This window comes from Diplotaxodon limnothrissa, linkage group LG15, assembly GCF_057381915.1.
Source record: "Diplotaxodon limnothrissa isolate DT_005_m linkage group LG15, D_limnothrissa_male_GT1.1, whole genome shotgun sequence".
Taxonomy (NCBI): domain Eukaryota; kingdom Metazoa; phylum Chordata; class Actinopteri; order Cichliformes; family Cichlidae; genus Diplotaxodon; species Diplotaxodon limnothrissa.
In genome coordinates, this window is record NC_140610.1 from 36129158 (window position 1) to 36135444 (window position 6287).

Consider the following 6287-nt stretch of genomic DNA (forward strand, 5'->3'; position numbering starts at 1 on the left):
GTTCTAGCACAGAACCCTGTGGAACTCCATGATGAAACTTAGTGTTAGGCAGACTCTCCATTCACACAAACAAAGTGGAGTCTGTTACAACCCCTGCAGCACAGTACCTTTAAGTCCTATTGCAAGATTCTCTGCCACCTATTCTATGCCACATCAACATCTCCTCCTTCACTACATCCATTAATCTTCTCTATGTTCTTCCTCTTTTCTTCCTTGCTGTGCCATCTTCAACATCCATTGTACAGTATATCCACTATCCCTCCTCTGGACATATCCAAACCATCTCAGCCTCTCTAACTTTATTTCCAAACTGCTTGTTCAATCTGTCTTCCTGAGCTACTCATTTCTAACTGTGTCCAATCTGACACTCCACATGAAAATCTGAACATCTCCATCTCTGCTGTCTGTGCTTTTTGACAGTGCCATCATCTCCAAACCTTGTACCTCCCCTTTCACTTTTACTGCTCTTCTGTCAGAAATCACCCCTTACACCCGTCTCCACCCTGCCTGCACTCTCCCCTTCATTTCCTATGTGCTTGAGTCTGTTACTTTTGATAAGTAACTGCAATGATTATTTTAAATTTGGATGCAAATCTTGTGCATCCATGCACATCAGACCATTCTGACTTTCCTCCCTTGGGATGCTTGGCCAGGCTTTTCCTACAGCTGCCTTCAGTTGCTGCTTGTTTGTAGGACTTTTCTCCTCACACCCTCAGACCAGCTGACTTCAGGAGACAAAGCATTTGCCTATCAGTACTGCAAGACATCATCCTATCGGTTTGGCTGCATCCAATGCAGTTTAAGCATACTGTAGTTGTAATTCATTCTGCTGCATCTTCAGTCACAAGAAATAGCACATGGTAAAGCCATTCCATGTCCAGCATCTCTGGGAGAGGATATTTGAATCCTTTTTACATACCTATCCATCATTCTTGCAGAAAAACCTCTTAGCTTTTTTTTTTTAAAGATCCACTGAATTTGTGTACAGAGGAGAAAAAGCTTTTCAAATTCTTGTGGATCTGGCCGTCAGCATGGCACTTTAAAATACTCCCACAACCACCTTTGTTAATACAAATCTTGTTGCTTATCAAGATATTTCAAATAATAAAAAAATATAACAATTAAATGAAAAAATAAAAAAACTTTTTTTTATGCTAAATTGTTTTCACTAATGTAGAAATAATTTCCAAAGACTATACTGTGAACAGGTGGTAGGCTCATAACCATTAGTATTTGTTTATTTTAGGTTGCAAGTTTCCATAAGATGTGTAAAATGAGAAGCTTCAGTAAATGGATTTTAACAACTCGATGCAGTCAAGGTCAAAGACACAAGTGCTGCAGCAGCGTAAATGTACAAAGACAACTCAGAATGAGACAATCAAGTTCAAGTTCAAAGTTTATTTGACACATGCAGTGGCAGGTTGCCCTGCAGTGGAATGAACCCGCCCCCGACCTTACACATACAACACAGACATCACATGGGGATACAAGTCAGAGTACGGTTGATTACAGAAAAAACACTGAAATGTACACTACAATGGGAAAGGTACAAGAGGAACATTATTATTGATCTACTCATTTTAAGCAGTATCTTAAGATTTCAAGTAATAACCCTGGTGTTGCTTTTACAGTCTTTATATTCTGTTAGATAGTTTGCAACAGTTTCTTGAGTAAAATTAATCTAAAAAATAAAGGAAAACCTTTTAACCTTTTCTAATTAGAGGATAACATCATCAGTTAAACATCTGGGACAGCAGAGGGGGTTGTTAATCAGTTCCAGCTGTTTTGGTGTTAATGAAATTAACAACAAGTACACTAGACAACAATGAAAACACAAAACAGAAAAGGCTTTACAGGTGGAGGCCACTGACATTCTTTCCAACTCCTTCAGGTGTCTGCCAACCCAGTCTCAAGAGCATGGGGCAATTCCAGCAGACATGCAGTTAGTCCAGGAGAGCTGGGCAGGGCTGCAGAAGGACCCTAATCCACGAGCAGGACCAGAATCTGCTCTTTTGTGCATGGGCACTGCCAGAGCTACAAAATGACCTCTAACAGGCCACTGGTGTGAATACCCAATCAGAAACAGACTTTCATGACGGTGGCCTGAGGGCTCCATGTCCTTTAGTGGGCTCTGCCCTCACTGACTGGCACCACAGAGCCCAAGAATACCAGAATTGGCAGGTCCACTACAGGCACCCTGTGCTTTTCACAGATGAGAGCAGGTTCACCCTGAGTACATGTGACAGACGTGAAAGGGTTTGAAGAAGCTGTGGAGAACATTATGCATCCTGTAACATTGTTTAGCATGAACCGTTTGGTGGTGTGTCAGTGATGGTCTGGTGAGGCATATCCATAGACGGACAGACAAACGGCCTACAGGCTACACAATGGCACCTTGGCTGATTTCTAACACATATTACACTCTGTCATTATTTAGTTAACGTGAAATTAGACTAAATGCAGAAGCGGTGTGTGGAAAACTAAAGTACACCCCACAACTCTTTAGCTTGTAAAACCACCTTTAGCAGCAATAACCTGAAGTAATCATTTACCATAGATTTCAGTATTTCACATCATTGTGGAGGAATTTTGTCTCACTCTTCTTTGCAACATTGCTTCAGTCCACAGAGGTTTGTGGGATTTCGTTTATGCACAGATATCTTAAGGTCTGACCACAGCATTTCACTCTGGTTGAGGTCTGGACTCTGACTGGGCCATTGCATCACCTTGATGCTTCCTGTTTTTTTTGCCTTTTTGTTGCAGATTTTGCTGCAGTGCTTGCGATCATTGTCCTGTTTCATTTCAGCCAAGCATTTGCTGGACAGATGGCCTCATCTTTAACTCTAGAATCCATTGGTCTACAGAGTACACGGTGGGTTTGCCCAGAACCTCAGCTGTTTGTGACCCACACCCGTTTCCACACCTTGGCTCGTATGATTAAGTAGAGGATCAATAGGGGGTCCATGTCCCTCTTGGTGGACACTCCCATAGGGCTCAAATCTACTACCGAGTAGTTCATGGTTGACTAAGTGATTGCAAGATGCCTGGGTCTAAACTTCTGCTTTTACTGAGCTCCTCACACCTGAAGATGATCAATTAATCTGGTTGGCAGCAACTGGCTCTGCTATCTCTTAATTCCTGTGAAACCATTAGTACTTAGTGGTCTAATTTTTGTTAAATAAATACTGACATAGTCTAATATTTCCCCTGAGGCTGTATAATTCAGGATAACTGGCTGTTAAATCTTAGTCCCAAATACTTAAAATAACATCCAAAACACGTCTGACATTTAACAAAGGTGATATTTTATTAATTTCAGATTCAAAATAAAAGTATTCACACTAACATATATTGAGTAAATAGGCAAGAACAGATCTTCACCCTTCAAAATAAACAGTTGCATTGCCCCGCTGCCACATCACTGATGTGGTGGCCATTGGGGAAACATCCCACTTGTGAAAAAATGTGATCATTGATAGAAAAAAAAAGAAAAGAAGGAATAAGCACACATTAATAGAGCAGACTGCAAAACTCTGAACTGACAGTGGTGCGAGAAGCAGTACTTGTCAGAGTACTGGTAGTAGTTAGCTGTTGAGCTGGAGGTTCCCTGTTGTTGGTACTCAAATAAGCTAAACAGCAGAAGTGTTACGAAAGTGTAACGACAAACAAGAGGGCGGCGGACGCCCCGGCGTCAGAAATGAACCTCTCAACCAAGAATGTCTTGTTTGTATCTAACACAAGCACGGCGTTCATATCAATCGAGGTCGGCTGAAGTTCACTTCAAACGCCGGCGCCCGTTCTCGTGTCCTCTTCCTGCCAAACTGTAACTTGAGCCCTCACCGGGTTAAATGCATCAAACTGGAGGTAGAGGTAGATTTTCCTGAGAGGTTGTAAGAGACAAGAGACAGAGTCCTGTTTCTGTTCTGAGGATACACGTGAAGCTCTCTCTCACACACACACGCTCTCACTTGCTCACGCACACACACACACACACACACACACACACACACACAGACACACACACACGCTTCCCTATAATAATCACATTACCATTATAAGTATCATCACTGTATTCAAAAATCTGCTCTATAAGTAATCTCTGTGTCTCCGTTGCTACAGCATGTCTAAAACAAGGAAAAAAGAAGCAGGGAAATAGCCAAAAAAACAAAAAACAATAAAAAAAAAATTTATATATCCATAGCCCTAAAAGCCATTTTCAGAAATAATCTACTTAATGAGTCTTAGTAATACATGTTAATTCATACAATTGTCACAGCAGAAGGCATCTTGTTATTTTATCATCATCATCATCATCTTCCCTATCCACAGTCCCCCTGATTGAGGTAAGGTGAGTGGTGAAGTCCAGTCAAAAGTCCTCGAGCCCCACATGCGCCTTAACCCGTAAATGTTCTAGCAAAGTGTCCATGTCGGCAGCAGGTGGGAGCAGGAGTCACGCTCCAAGCAAGACCCTCAGAACCATGTTTTTCAAGCAGTTATTTTATCTACAGCTCTGGTTGGGATCAAAAACAGCTGAGATTCAGACACTTAAAAGTTACGAATGAGACAGAGAGCGAGCGAGCCGATCGCGATAGACTCTGAGGGTTTGTGCTGATATTAACATACTGTTATCAAAATTGGACTCCAAGACAGGCAAAATAGATGAGTTATGTTGCTGTTCAAGTCTGTACAACAGTGTCAAACGAAGCAGGCTTCTGAAAACAGTCCAGGGCCATTAAAGACAAATAAAATAATAAAAAAGCCAAACATGTTGCGCAGGCATTGTCTAATCTAATGATGGAAAACATCTGTAAGCTATAGGAGTCAAACTTCCTACCATACAATAAAAAACGAAAGCTCCAGCCTGAACAAAAATCTGTTTTTCACAACTCTACAGGCTACAGAGTTAAGACTGATGCAGTTTTCTTAGCTACACTGTGCCTTAAAATATCAGAGATGAACTACCTCTGACCAGAGGATCCTACATGATTGCACTGATACAGGCCAGACTGCATTTTCCCTGTCTGAACCACTTCCCTGTTTGAGTGCCTTGCAGAGCTACTGATTCTAAAAGCCTGTGAAGTTTGGTTTTAGTGTTCCGTGATCTGAATGCTGATTCTGAAGCTTTTACATCCCCCACAAACATTAAACTCTGGAAACACCACAAGGAAGTAAAGAAAGGAAAAGAAAGTAAATGGAATAGTTGAAGCCTTCATATCCTTCCATGTTTTTTTCCCCCCCATACAGGAAACTTTGACTGATTGTGCGCTGTAACAAAAACCTTCCACTGAGGGGAGCTCTTGCCAAAGAGCTGCCTCTAAAATGGTCATCGTTAAAGGTGAGAATTGCATTTTCAGCTGATTGTCTGTGGTCACTACAATCTCTTTTAAAATCCTTATGAACCGGCACCACCATCACTTGAGTGGGGTTTTTTGGCCTGAGCGCAGCCTCCAGCAGGATTCTCCCAGGTGTGGCCCTGCAGGAGAAATCTGCCAAAGCTTTTAGTCCTTGAGGTAGAAACGGGGTTTGATTGTGGTTGAAGGGATGTCGAGAGTGTTTGGAGGTATACGGCATTGTCTTTACGTCTCATGATTGTTGCTACCGCGCATGTTAAGAACATGTTCCTTGAAAATGCTGCCGTCCACAGAGAGAGCGAGTACAGTCGAGTGGCGGTACCTTTGTTGTTCATGTGCAAATATCACACACAAGCAGTCGATAGTTATACGATAAATATGGATTCACCGAAGGGGGGGAGGGTGCTTTAAAAGCTGCCTTGGGGGCCAAAAGGTCACAGGGTCAAATGTGAAAAAGCAGTGTTGATCCTTTAGATTGGGATTGATTGAATTTAGCTTCTCTCCAGCCATCCTCCCCCAACATGCTTCCAGCCGCAGTACGTCTCTATTTGATTGTCAGCCATTACTGGCAACTGTGACACCTGCTACTCCTGATACAAAGAAAAACAGCCCTCGTATCCACTCATACTGCAGATACAAGGAAGCAGGAATACGTGAGGGCTGTCATTTTCCCCCCAACATACCAACCCATTACTGTAAGGGCATGAAAAAAAGACAGATGACATTCATGGAGCTGAGCCTTTGAATCTCACATTCACAAAGTGTTTACTGTGTTTCTAAGAGATGCACTTATCAAACATTTAAATCAGCTGTACGCCTGAGTTAATGAAGAGCAACACATTCTACACGTAGACACTCTCTGAGCCTGACGGCGTCCTAACACATCAGCCTCATGTCTGACTACGTAATTTCAGTCACTTTTTTCAGAAAGGTGTC